We start from the raw sequence: 14,240 nt of genomic DNA, 5'->3' as shown, positions 1-14,240 counted from the left end.
CCAGCATAGTGACGCCTAAGGGCACCACTGTTACACAGTACCCTCAATAATGAACATGGGAATGGTCCTGAAGCATCCAAAAAAAGCTCAATCATATTCAAGTTATTTAGCCAGGAAGAGTGAAATAACTCAAGGTACATTTTCACTTGTATAATTAGGAAGGAATCTTAGTCTAACATTGGTTTAATTGGGTTTCCTTGAGGCCATCGAACTTTGGTATTCAGGGAAGCGATTTCACTTTTTATTTTTTTTAGATTTTATTTATATATTTGATAGAGAGAGGGAGCAAGCCGGAGGAAGGGCAAAGAATCTCAAGCAGACTCTGCAGTAAGTGTGGAGCCCGACATGGGGCTCTATCTTATTTTTTAATTTTTAAAAAATTTTAAAAGATTTTATTTATTCATGAGAAACCACACACACACACACACGCACACACACACAGAGAGAGAGAGAGGCAGAGACACACAGGCAGAGAAAGAAGCAGGCTCCGTGCAGGGACTCGATCCCAGGTCTCCAGGATCAGACCCTGGGCTGAAGGTGGCGCTAAACTGCTGAGCCACCCAGGTTGCCCCGGGGCTCCATCTTCTGATCCCAAGATCATGATCTGAGCTGAAACCAAGAGTTGGATGCCTAACCGACTGAGCCACCCAGGAGCCCTGAGATTTCACTTTCGATAAGGCATAGAAGCCTAGACTGCTGGTTGGAGCGATGGTTTGGGAGACAAGATCTGGGTTGAAATCTTGTCTCTGCCACTAATTGTCTGCCATTGAGCAAGTGTCTTATTTTTGAGTCCAAGGTTATCAGTAAAATGCATAGGGTGTTTTCAACACATAGGGTGAATCAGAAGAGTTTGTTTACTGGTAAAGTGCTTTGCATAGTACCTGGTTCAGAGTAAGCACTCATGTTCATGAACGTGACCAGCAGCAGCAGCAGGATTTGAAAAAATGTTGAGAAACCCCAGGAATGTAAGTAGATGGGTTCCCTCAGATTTCCCTACTTTTTTTCCTTCCCAACTTTCTAATTTTCACATTTGTCATGTTTTATTTTACTTAGTCATGTGCATGTCTGTATGTCCCCCATCACATGAGCCACTCCAGTCATCCCATGAATATTTACCGAACAGGTGCTGTGTGCAAGACACTGTGCTGGGTCATGGCATTGTAAATAAGAATGAGGTGTCCTTGGCCTTAATAAAGGAGCCTATAGTCTGGTAGGACCAGAAGCCAGTAAGCCAGTAGTTAAAATACATGGTAACAAGGGCTGTGTTTGAGGGTCCCGTGGGATCTCCTAAAAGGGGACCTGGTGTGGCTCTGGGAATATAAATAATGGTTATCCAGAGAAGTTCACACCTAACCTAAGTCTGGAAGAGTCACTAATTATAAGCTGGTTGCATGTGGGTTTGAAAGGCTTTCTGACAGGAAGCGATGGGTGTAATGGCCTAGAAACAAGTGTGGCTGTGTCCTGAGGACACTTGAGTGGCAGGAGAGAAAAGGGAGCGTGTGAAGGCTGCAGAAGGCAGCTTGCAAAGGCTTGTGAGCTCAGGAGTCAGAGCTTTATCCCGCAGATCATTAGGAGCCACTGAAGGATTTGAAGGTAGGAAAGCAACTTTGGTTTTTTTTTTTTTTTTTTTTTTGGAAGATCACTGTGTGTAGAGGAAGCGGAGGAGTAAATACCCCATTTCCTTGCCATGGGAGGTTCTGAGGTTTGCAGCCATAGTTCTGTGCCTGCTACACAAGAGTCATAGAATGTTTATCTGTGGGGAGAGAGGAGCGTGGGGTGAGTTGGGGGAGGCACCAGTTAGACTAGGGCAGTGATGTGAGGGGCGGAGGCCAGGTCCTTCCTGGGGGTGGATTTGAGCACCATATACAGGAGTTTGCAGACCAGGATTTCCTTCATGGTTTCCCTAGTGTCTGCAGTATGACCTTGGGCAAGCTTCAGAACCCTTTGTATCTTCTTGGTTTCCAAATTTGTAAAATGGGGTGAAAAAGTCCCTACCTTGCCGGGTTGCTGCCTCTGGGGATTCAAGCAAATAGAAAGCCTGGTGCTATTAGATAACATAAAGGACCTCTTAAAGTAAAAATAATAGTTTTAAGACTTCTGACATTTACCTAGTTCATGGTGGGTGATGGAGAGCCTTACATCCCCTGGTCTAGAGAGATAGCCACTGTCAACATTGTGGTTTTATTTCTATATCTTAAGTGATTGGCAAATTCTGGTCTGGGAGTGATAGGCATGGGGAATTCTTCTGAAATCCAGAAGGAAAGAACTGATACGGATATCATACCAGCATAAACATTCTTTCAATGCCAACAAATGATATATGGCTCTTCAGCTGTTTCCAGCCCTCACCCAGAAGCCGTGTGTGCAGAGTGCACACACTCTTGGCCCTGTAACGTGAGCACTGCGCGTGCAGCCAGAGTGTGTGTTTCTTTGGTCTTTTGTCGTTGACTGCTTCCCTCTGAAGTTTTGCTCCTCTCTTCTTTTGAGCATGGTTTTAAAGATGATAATGGGGCTCTAATCATGTTTGCTTTCTATTAGGTTCCTCCCTGGTCATCCTGGCTGATGATGGGAGTTCCTCCTCTCTGAGCTCCTGTACAATGTAATTTATGTTACTCTGATTAAATGTCATCTACTATCTTCTTGTATTATTTGACTACATGTCAGTGCATTTCCCCTTTTCCTTGATGTCAGTTTTTCTTACAAAATAATGGAAAGATGGCATGTTTGTGTATTTTTGACATGACTTAAAAATCCACCGAGACCTTTTGTTTGAAATATGTTGAACAGGGGCACCTGGGCGGCTCAGCGGTTGAGCATTTCTGCCTTTGGCTCAGGTCATGATCGCGGGGTCCTGGGATCAAGTCCTGCATCAGGCTTCTTGCAGGGGAGCTTGCTTCTCTCTCTGCCTGTGTCTCTGCTTCTGTGTCTCCCATGAATAAATAAATAAAATCTAAAATCTAATAAAATGTTCAATTCTTAGAAATATGTTGAACAGGTTAAAAAATTCTATGACTGGAACACCTAGCTGGCTCAGTCAGTGGAGTGTGTGAGTCTTAATCTTTGGGTCATGAGTTTGAGCCCCATGTTGGGTGTAGAGATTACTTTAATTAATTCATTAGTTAATTAATTAAAGGAAAGAACTTAGCAATAGAATTTTTTTTCCTAAAGATTTTATTTTTTAAGTAATCTCTACACCCAGTATGGGGCTCGAATTCACGACCTGAGAACAAGAGTTACATGTTCTTCGGACTAAGCCAGCCAGGTGCCCTCCACTGAGTTTTTTTTTTTTTTTTTTTTAATTGAAGCATAATTGACGCTTTATTACTAAGTTTCTAAAGTATATAAAAAATAAATTACATAGCAGTGATTCTTAGAGCTTTTAGTCTCAAGACCCCTTTAAAAGTTTTAAAATTATTGAAACCCCAAAGAACTTCCATTTTTATGGGCTTTGTCTATTGAGATTTAAGATTTTAAAACTTACTGAGAAAATTTTGCTTTATTTTATTTATTAAAAATTTTTTTTAAAGATTTTATTTATTTATTCATGAGAGACACAGAGAGAGAGAGGCAGACACACGCAGAGGGAGAAGCAGGCTCCATGCGGGCAGCCCGATGCAGGACTAGATCCCAGGACTCCAGGATCACACCCTGAGCTGAAGGCAGATGCTCAATAACTGAGCCACCCAGGTGTCCCTATTTTTAAAGTTTGACAGAGATTGAGAGAGAGAGAGAGAGAGAGAAAATGCGCATAAGTGGGGGTGTGGCAGGCAGAGGGAGAGGGAGAAGCAAGCTCCCTGCTTGGATCCCACGACCCTGAGATCATGACCAGAGACTGAAGGCAGACACTTATCTGTCTGAGCCACCCAGGTGCCCCACCGAGAACATTTAAATCACAGGAATACAACCATACATTCCATTAGGTGTGAGGACAGTGATGTTGTGATATGTTGTGATATGTAGCCTCTGGAAAATCTGCTGGACCCCTGTGAGAAAGTGAGAGTAAGCAAGGCAAATGATGTCTGAGAATTATTTTGAAAATAGTTTTAAATTTGTGGATCTGCTGAAAGGGCCTTGGAGACCCTCATAGGTCCCTGGATCAGTTTGAGAACTTCTGACATAGATATGAGAGTTTTTATACATGACACTTTTATATCTTTTTTTTTTTTTTAATTTTTATTTATTTATGATAGGCACACAGTGAGAGAGAGAGAGGCAGAGACACAGGCAGAGGGAGAAGCAGGCTCCATGCACCGGGAGCCTGACGTGGGATTTGATCCTGGGTCTCCAGGATCGCGCCCTGGGCCAAAGGCAGGCGCTAAACTGCTGCGCCACCCAGGGATCCCCACTTTTTTATCTTTTTGACAACAAAATGAAATAAGGTGGGAACACTACCAAACATCAGGTTGTTTTTTTAATTTTTTAAAAGATTTTATTTATCTATTCATGAGACAGAGAGAGGCAGAGACACAGGTAGAGGAAGAAGCAGGCTCCATGCAGGGAGTGTGACGTGGGACTTGACCCCGGGGCTCTGGGATCACGCCCCGGGCCGAAGGCAGGCGCTCAACCCCTGAGCCACCCAGGCGTCCCTAAACATCAGTTTTTGGTTTTGATTTTGTTGTTGTTTTTAGAGGGAAGAGGTGAGAGGCAGAGAGAGAGCGAGCCAGCATCTTTTTTTTTAAATTTTATTATTTTTTTTAAAGATTATTTATTTATTTATTTATTTATTTATTTATTTATTTATTTATTTATTTATTTGAGATACAGAGAGAGAGAATGGCAGGCAGAGGGAAAAGCAGGCTCCATGCAGGGAGCCCATTGCGGGACTTGATCCCGGGACTCCAGCATCACGCCCTTGGCTGATCCCGTGAGTGAGCATCTTAAGCGGACTCTACTCCCAGTGTGGAGCTGGATGTGGGTCTTGATCTCACAACACTGAGATCATTACCTGAACCAAAATCAAGAGTCTGGAGCTTAACTGACCCTTGGTGTCTCCCCAAAGATCATTTTTCAAAATACATTCAACATAGTTTCTTTTAAAAAAAAGTGATTAGTTTCAGTGCGCCTGGGTGGCTCAGAGGTTGAGCGTCTGCCCTCAGCTCAGGGCATGATCCTGGTCTTGGGATCGAGTCCTGCATCCGGCTCCTTGCCAGGAGCCTGCTTCTCCCTCTGCCTATGTCTCTGCCTGTGTCTCATGAATAAATACAATCTTAAAAAAAAAAAAAGTAACTAGTTTCTAGCTTTGGTTAAGACATGTCATTTACCTTGAAAGGACAGTTGTGTGTATTTTTGGAATATCTGCTAAGTACCATACTGCTAACAGACATTTGCTGTTGCCAGTAATGGTCAGCAAACTTGGAACACCAGTATTTTTGTAAAAGGAAAATATACAACTGCTTTTTTAGTTCTAGAATTTTTTTTTAAGATTTTGTTTTATTATTATTTATTATTATTATTTTTTATGTAGGCTCCACACCCAGGGTGGAGCCCATTGTGGGGCTTGGACTCAGAACCCTGAGATTGAGACTTGAGCTCTCAAGATCAAGAGTCAGACACTTAACCCATTGAGCCACCCAGACGTCCCTAAAGATGTCATTTTTAAGTAATCTCTATGACTCCATGTGGGGCTTGAACTCACAGGCTGGAGATCAAGGGTTGTATGCTCCACTGACCGAGCTAGCCAGGCGCCCCTAATTCTAGAAATCTTATACCCCTGTCAGCCAAACAGTACTTGGAGAACTACTTTGAGGTTTAAGAGTTTCGTGGTCACTCACCATCTCATTGTCACATTTGGTTATGGTCCTATTTAAAAGGTTCAATTCTTAGGGGATGAGCCATGTTAATGTCACTATAAAGCATACACTGCACCGCATCACAAAGCGGGGGAGCAAATGATGGGCCTTCACACTTCCTGAGGGTTCTTCCTAAACCTCATGTGCCACAAGACATTGGATATGAGGATTGTGTGAAGCAGGAATGCCTGGGTGGCTCAGCGGTTGAGCGTCTGTCTTTGGCCCAGGGCATGATCCTGGGGTCCTGGGATCAAGTCCCACGTTGGGCTCCCTGTGTGGAGCCTGCTTCTCCCTCCTCCTGTGTCTCTGCCCCTCTCTCTATCTCTGTGTGACTATCATGAATAAGTAAATAAAATCTTAAAAAAAATATCGGAAGCATTAATCAAGAAGAGTTTTGTTTCCTTACGGTGCCATGGTACCTCAGGCTGAGTACCCTCTGCGATGTCCGTCCTCTCTGAAGACACAGGGCCTGAGCTGCTGTGGTGGCCTCGTCCTGTTGGCTTAGTCTTCCCCAGGCCCTGCTCCATACCGCTTCTCCCGTGATCTTTCTAAACTACAGATCTGACCATCATTTCTCTGCTTAATCCCCTAAGTGGTTCTCCCTTACTGATGGGGTACATTCCAGACTCTTCAGCACAGCATCTAATGCCTTTCCTACCCTTTTTACTGCTTCACCTTCTTTCCTGAATCTTTTGCTAAACATTACGCACAGTAATTTCTATTATCTCATAATGTTGTTTATACTCTAACTGCTTGCATCACACGGCTCTCGAGGGCAGGTACTGCATGCACTGTGCTCCTACTGTTGGATTTGGGCACCTAATAATAGCTTGTGCCTGGATATATATTATATGTTATATACATAATCTGTTATGTTACGTGTAACATATAGTATTATATATATGTATACATATATATTTATATATGTATAAAAAGACATGGGCAGATAAATAATGCGGAACTACTACACAGACCTAAGACATTTAAAGTCTCAACAGTGATGAAAGGGAATATTTATCTCATCTATCTATATTTCTTTCTTTCTTTCTTTCTTTCTTTCTTTCTTTCTTTCTTTCTTTCTTTCTTTCTTTCTTTCTTTCTCTTTCTTTCTTTCTTTCTTCTCTCTCTCTCTCTCTCTCTCTCTTTCTTTCTTTCTTTCTTTCTTTCTTTCTTTCTTTCTTTCTTTCTTTCTTTCTTTCTTTCTGAGAGCAAGAGTGCTCATGCTAGTTCAGGGGCAGGGAAGGGCAGACAGAGAGGGAGAAAGTCTTAAGCAGACTGCACTGAGTCCAGAGCCCCATGTGGGGCTCAATCTCATGACCCTGAGATCACGACTTGAGCCAAAACCAAGAGTTGGACACTTAACTGACTGAGCCACCCAGGTGCCCCTTCTTTCTTTTTGTAAAGATTTTATTTTTTAAGATTTTATTTACTTCATGAGAGACAGAGAGAGAGGCAGAGACATAGGCAGAGGGAGAAGCAGGCTCCATGCAAGGAGCCCGATGTGGGACTCAATCCCGGATCCCAGGATCACGCCCTGAGCCAAAGGCAGACACCCAACCGCTGAGCCATCCAGGCATCCCAAAGATTTTACTCTTATTTTTATTTTTTTTAAGTTTATTTATTTACTTTTGGTAATCTCTACACCCAGCGTGTAGAGACTCAAACTCACTACCCCAAGATCAAGAGTCTCATGCTCTGCCCCCTGAGCTAGCCAGGCGCCCCCATATTTTCTAATGATGTATTTTACACTTAGAACACCAGAACTGTATAATGATGTCTGTTTCTAAGTCTTAATATGCCATATCGCTTCAGGGGTTTTATTTTGTTTCATTTTGCTTAAAAGAAATAGAATGTTACATTTCCAGTAAATGCCTCCTATGTATTTTTTCCCTAGTCTCTTTCCTTGTTCACCAGAGAAAGCAGCATCTTGAATTTAAAGTTTTTAAATTCCCATACGTGTTTTTATGCTTTTGCTACATGTTACATGCCCACACACAAGGCACCCAACAGGGGCTGGCAAATGAGCTTGTAGGTTTTACTGGGACACTGCCATCCATGCCCATGTGTGAGTATTGTTACTGACTGCTCTCAGGCTACAGTTTTCTGTTTCTAGTTTTCTGGGTACATGGCCATCTCCCAGCCCCCTTCAACACCAGCCCCCACCCTTTGATTTCAGTTGGCCCAGGCAAAGGAGGGTCACCTTTTCAAACATTCCAGTTGAATTTTCTTTAAAAATATTTTTTTAAAAAAGATTTTATTTATTTATTCATAGAGACAGAGAGAGAGAGAGAGAGAGAGAGAGAGAGACAGAGAGAGGCAGAGACACAGGCAGAGGGAGAAGCAGGCTCCATGCCGAGAGCCCGACGTGGGACTCATCCGGGAGATCACGCCCTGGGCTTCAGGCGGCGCTAAACCGCTGCGCCACTGGGGCTGCCCCCAGTTGAATTTTCTCAAGACTGATTGCATTCAGCATTTTTACTCTTACACAGAGAATTTACCTTTTCTAAATAAAACATTATGTCTATAACCTTGTCCCCCAAACACCATTAAAACACCATTAAGCAAAATCCCCTTAAAACCAAACCTTAACAGGGATCCCTGGGTGGCTCAGGGGTTGAACATCTGCCTTCATTCAGCTCAGGGTGTGATCCCAGGATCCTCCTGGGATCTAGTCTCACATCGGGCTCCCTGTATGGAGCCTGCTTCTCCCTTTGTGTGTCTCTGCCTCTCTCTGTGTGTCTTTCATGAATAAATAAAAATCTTTAAACAAACAACCCAAAAAGCAAACCATAACAGCTCCTATTCAGAAAGTGTTGTTTTACTTATTTGTTTTTTAGATAAAAGCAAAGATGAGCTGAAAGTTTTGTTCCCTTGGACCCTCCCCCCCCCCCCACCCCCCCAGCTTTTCCTCAGCTACTTCTGAAGGGAGCATCTGACCAGGGACAAAACATTTTTTAGCTTTCCTCTTCAGTCTTCTATTTTTATAACTTTGGTGGATGTCCGATTTCTACTTAGAAAGTCACTGACCACCTGTGTTACAGGAATCAGGGTCTCATCAGGAGAGAGAAACCACACAGTACTCTGAGCAGATAAACTTTAATATAAGAATTATTAACTAGGGATGCCTGGGTGGCTCAGTGGTTGAGTGTCTGCCTTTGACTCTGGGTGTGATCCCGGAGTCCCAGGATCGAGTCCCACATTGAGCTCCCTGGATGGAGCCTGCTTCTCCCTCTGCCTGTGTTTCTGCCTCTCTCTCTCTCTGTGTCCCTCATGAATAAATAAATAAAATCTTTAAAAAAAATTATTAACTATAACGGGGATTTGGAGCAACATGAGATCCGCTAGTAAGAAGTAAATAAGCACATTGAAGGATGCTTAACATTATTAGCCATCAGGAGAATGCAAAGCAAAACCAGAATGAGACACTTGCCCTCACCCCAGGTTTCTATGATTATCTATTTTTGCATATATATATATATATATTTATTGATCCATTTGCTTGGTTCACACCCACTAGGACGGCTGTAAGAAAGAAGATAATAACTAGTGTTGGCACAGATGTGGAGAAATCAGAACTCTCATCTCATGTGTTGCTGATGGAAATGTAAAATGGTACAGCTGGTATTTCCTCCTACAGTTAAACATAGTCACCATATGACCCAGGTATATATCCTAGGTGTATACCCAAGCCCTTCCCTAGGTGTGTGTGTGTGTGTGTGTGTGTGTATACACACAACCAAGAGAAATTAAAATATATGTCCTTATAAGAACTTGTACATCAGTGTTCCTGGCAGCATCATTCGCCAAAAAGTGGAAACAACCCAAATGTCCATCAACTGATGAATGAATAAATAAAATGTGGCATATTCATGTGATGGAATGTTATTTGGCACTAAAAAGAAATGAAATACTGATCCTGTTACATATGTGAACATATGTGAACCTTGGAAACATCAGGCTGAGTGAAAGGAACCTGTCACAAAAGACCACATATTTTATGATTCCATATGTATGAAGTGTCTGTAGACATTTGCCTATTTTGTAGAACAGAAAGTAGAGTAGTAGTTGCTTAGGGCTAAGAGAATGGGAGGTTGGGCAGAGGGGTGACAGCTCAGGGGTGCAAGATATCATTGTGGGGTAATGGAAATGCTCTAAAATTGTGGTAATGTTTGCACGACTGTGTGAAAATACTAAAAGCCATTGAAATGTGAAATGGTTGAATTGTACGGTACGTGAATGCTATGCAATAAAGCTTTTCAAAGAAATAAAGAGAACTCTAAAGAATATAGATGTAGCACCTTTTAAGATGCTCCTTTTAAGGAGTAACCACCACCCCAGGGCTGAGAGAGAGGGCTCATTGAAGAGCTCCCCGGTCCACCGCACACCTGGTGCAAGCCAAGATACAGACTTTGGGGTGTAGTGGACAGGACCATGGCCTGCTGGGTTGCAGATGAGTTCCTGTGATGCTGCGTGCTGGAATTGGCTGGAAATCAGCCTTCTGTGGTGTTGGGAGGAAGCTGTTTGCATAGAGAAGTCTCACCAGAGGCTCTCTGCTACAAAACTGCCCAAGAAGGGTGCTTGGGGCAGCTGTTGGCTGCTGCTCATTGCACATGGTTGGGCACTGGGAAAGCCAGATGTGCTAGAGGAGCCTACCCAGAGGAACACACTGGAACCCAGAAACAAAACCCTTTTTTTCCTCCCGCACCTTTTACTGACAGAACTCAATATCCTGCCTCCTGGTAAGAAAAGTACTTAGCGGGAGTAGATCCATCTTGACAGAGCAAGCAAACACGGTGAATGTGGAGCTGAGGGGCAGTAAGTCAGTAACCCACACAGGAGTCATTGGGACCTCAGCATCCCTCCAGCTTTTTCATTCCCTTTGGGGGTCCCAAGGTTATCCTTGCCCCTAGGGCATTGTGATTCAGAGAAGCCAGAATACTGTATCTTTGGGACAACTTGCCCTCAGCCCGGCTCTCTCTAGTCCAATTTTACATATGTTTTTCTGTTCTGTTTGCTTGGTTTCTCTTTTTTTTTTTTAGATAGCAACTATGAGTACAGTGGATCTCCTCTAACTCCTGCTGCTGCATGTTTTTGTTTTGTTGTTTGGATTTGTTTTAGTAATCCTACGTTTTTTATTCTTTTTCTTTTTTAAAAAGATTTTATTTACTTGATAGAGAGGGAGAGAGAGTGCAAGCATGAGAAGGGGAGGGACTGGGCTCTAGAGTGAGGATCATGACCTGAGCCCAGGCTTAACTGGCCGAGCCACCCAGGTGCTCCTGTTTTTCATTTTTTTTTAAATTTTTATTTATTTATGATAGTCACGCGGAGAGAGAGAGAGAGAGAGAGAGAGAGAGAGGCAGAGACATAGGCAGAGGGAGAAGCAGGCTCCATGCACCGGGAGCCTGACATGGGGTTCAATCCCTGGTCTCCAGGATCGTGCCCTGGGCCAAAGGCAGGCGCTAAACCGCTGCGCCACCCAGGGATCCCCTGTTTTTCATTTTATCTTGCTTTTTATCCACCAGTGTTTCCTTCCTTCCTTCCTTCCTTCCTTCCTTCCTTCCTTCCTTCCTTCCTTCCTTCCTTCCTCCCTCCCTCCCTCCCTCCCTCCAAGATTTTACTTTTTTTTTTTTTTTTAATTTTATTTATTTATTCATCAGGGACACACAGAGAGAGAGGGGCAGAGACACAGGCAGAGGGAGGAGCAGGCTCCATGCAGGGAGCCCGATGTGGGACTCGATCCCAGGTCTCCAGGATCACACCCTGGGCTGAAGGCGGCGCTGAGCCACCCGGGCTGCCCAGATTTTACTTTTTTTAAGTAAACAAACCCAACATGGGGCTCAAACTCACCATCCTGAGATGAAGAGCCACACCCTCTCCCCACTTAGTCAGCCAGGCACCCCCACTGTTGCTTTCATGACTCTTAACTGTCTTTTCAGCAGTGACCACTTTGTTCTCTTCCACTGAGACTTTCATTTTCGTGATGGTATTTTTTTTTTCTTTGTTCACTCTACCTGAATGCTAATTTTATTTTATTAAGAAAAATGGTGTTTCTTAGTATTTTTTCCCTGAGCTCTCCCTTTAATGCCTGCTCTTAGCTCTTGTGAGCCATTTGGGAGTGGGTGGGGGCTTGGGTAATCTTTGTTAAGGATCTTTAATCTGTTCTGTGACAGCATTTTTTTCTGTCCTGGGATCTTCATCTACCATGTTTTGCCTCAACCCTCCCTACTTCTTTCTTCCACTGGGTTGCAGCATTTTTGTTTAGACCCCATGCTGATTTTTTTGTTTTGTTTTGTTTTGATATACTCTATAGCACCTCTTCAGATGAAAAAGTATTGTAACTTGAAGCCAGATCATTGGGATTTGGATCCTGGCTTTGCCACTTACTAGCTCGGTGATTATTATTATTAGTATTTTTTAAGATTTTATTTATTTATTTGACAAAGAGAGGGAGCACAAGCAGGGGGAGTGGCAGGCCAAGGGAGAAGCAGGCTCTTTGCTGTGCGGAGAGACGGATGTGGGTCATGATCCTGGGATCATGACCTGTGAAGGCAGATTTTTAACCACCTGAGCCACGCAGGCACTCCACTAGCTCTGTGATCTTAAACAAGATAATTTAACCTCTCTGTGCCTCAGTTTTTTCTGTATGTAATGGGAATGATAACCTTAGGATTGGCGAGAAGATTCAGTGAATTAAATTGTTCAAAACTTAGACCTGTGATTGGTCCACAGTAAGTGCTATATGAATATTAACAATATAAACTTACCTGCACATTGACTTGCAATTAGAAAATGCACAGTTCTTCATAGAATAATTTAACATATTGCATATTAATTAACTACTTAAATCCTCCTAGTCATGCATAATGTCTGAATAGGAGGTGTGCATTCAGCAAAAATGTTTGTTAAAAAAATTGATGAGCTTTTCAGTGACTTTTTTTGGGAAGCTGGATGATAAATAATACTGCATATAATAACTTCTAATTAGCTTGCCTCAAAAATATTCACAGGGGACATGCTCAGGAAATACTTAGCGGTTTTTGCTCTGCATACTTTCGTCATACTTGGGTTTATATCCAGTATGGTTGATATTTGAAGGTCAGCAAAATTCTGACATTTTAGACTAAAAAATGTTGCCAGGTAGAGTTGAGAAAATAACCGTATTGTAGGCTGTTTTAGAAATGACAGGAGTTTGGTGCAGTTTGTTTCAGTGAGCTCAGATTTTTATGATTTTCTTTTGATGGCTCAATTAAAATAACCTAGCATTATATACCTTTTATACCTTTCTTTGTTTCTTTTGTGAGCATATTATCATTGACTGAATGAATCTTCAGTCAGTGAGCAGATAGTTCTTGAATACCTACCAGGAATACAGTGGTGACTAAATAGACGCACTCCCTGCCTGGATTAGCCGCAGTATAAATGTTAAAACAAATTACTGTAAATACGCGGAAGATTACAAGTGCCCTGGGTACTGGGATGAGGATAAACAGCTGCTGTGGGAATTTATAACAGGGAGACCTAACTAAAGTGTGGAGCCGGGTAAGGCTTTTCTGTGGAATTAACCTTTAAGCTGAGAATTAAAGGCTGAGTGGGACCTGGTGAGCTGAAGTGGGAGGGTCCAGACAGTGTCATCCTGACCTGGGAAGGGAGCATGGGGCCTGGAACACTCCGAGAGGTGGTCGGTGTTGCAGACCCACCCGGGCGAGGTGTCAGGGATGGCAAGAGGTGTGGGGAGAGGACGGCAGGGGCCAGAGCACCTGAGCCTTACAGGCCCTGTGAAGGGAATGGGGCCTTACCCTAAGGACGGTGAGACATTTGCACAGTTAAAGCCTGGGAGTGAGATAAATTCACATCGGCTGCTGTGTGGAGAATGAGTTGGAGAGGATCGGGAGTGGGTATGGGAGGCTAACCTGGGGCTGTAGTAGGAGTCCAAGCCAAAGGTGATAGCGACTTGAAATGGGATGGAGGGAGGGAGGATGGATTCAGGAAGGGTTTCAGAGGCGAAGTTCACAGGACTCGGTGGTTGACTTTATGTGGAGGTGAGAGCAAGGAGGAGGGTAGTGTCAAGGATGACTTCCAGGTCTCTGACAGAAGCACCTGGGAGGCTGTTGCTTCTTACTTGAGATGGGGACCAGTGGAGAAAGAGGAAATTTGGGGCATCTGTGAAACATCTAGATGATGCTGTCGAGTGGGAAGTTAAATACACGGACGTGAAACTCAGAAGTAGTTATCTAGATGGAAGAGATCAAGTTTGGGATGGTCAGCATAATGATGGCAAATTAAATCACAGAAGCAGAACGAAATTGCCTTGGGGATGTCTGCAGAATGGAAATGTTAAGCTGCACACATTACCACAAGCTTCTCTCCTGATTCAAAAATTGCTGTGCATATGTACATGCACACAAATCATACCTTCAGGATGTTTTATGTTTTGGAATGTGTACAACTTAC

General features: G+C 43.2%; 1 protein-coding gene across 5 annotated transcripts in view; it reads left to right on the top strand.

Moving 5' to 3' along the window:
- Window positions 1-14,240, top strand: part of ST3GAL3 (ST3 beta-galactoside alpha-2,3-sialyltransferase 3) — a 197,536-nt gene that overhangs the window by 3,426 nt on the left and 179,870 nt on the right. Inside the window, exon 1 of one of the 5 annotated variants that reach the window (XM_038558337.1) lies at window positions 9,309-9,452. The exons of the other annotated variants lie outside the window; for them this stretch is intronic. The gene's annotated coding sequence lies outside the window, so the exon portion shown is untranslated. Of the gene's footprint in view, window positions 1-9,308; window positions 9,453-14,240 lie in introns of those variants that run through there. 5 annotated transcript variants of the gene reach the window in all.

The sequence above is a fragment of the Canis lupus genome, chromosome 15 (assembly GCF_011100685.1).
Source record: "Canis lupus familiaris isolate Mischka breed German Shepherd chromosome 15, alternate assembly UU_Cfam_GSD_1.0, whole genome shotgun sequence".
Taxonomy (NCBI): domain Eukaryota; kingdom Metazoa; phylum Chordata; class Mammalia; order Carnivora; family Canidae; genus Canis; species Canis lupus.
The sequence above is the reverse complement of the archived record's forward strand: the minus strand, read 5'-3'. Positions and strand labels throughout refer to the sequence as shown.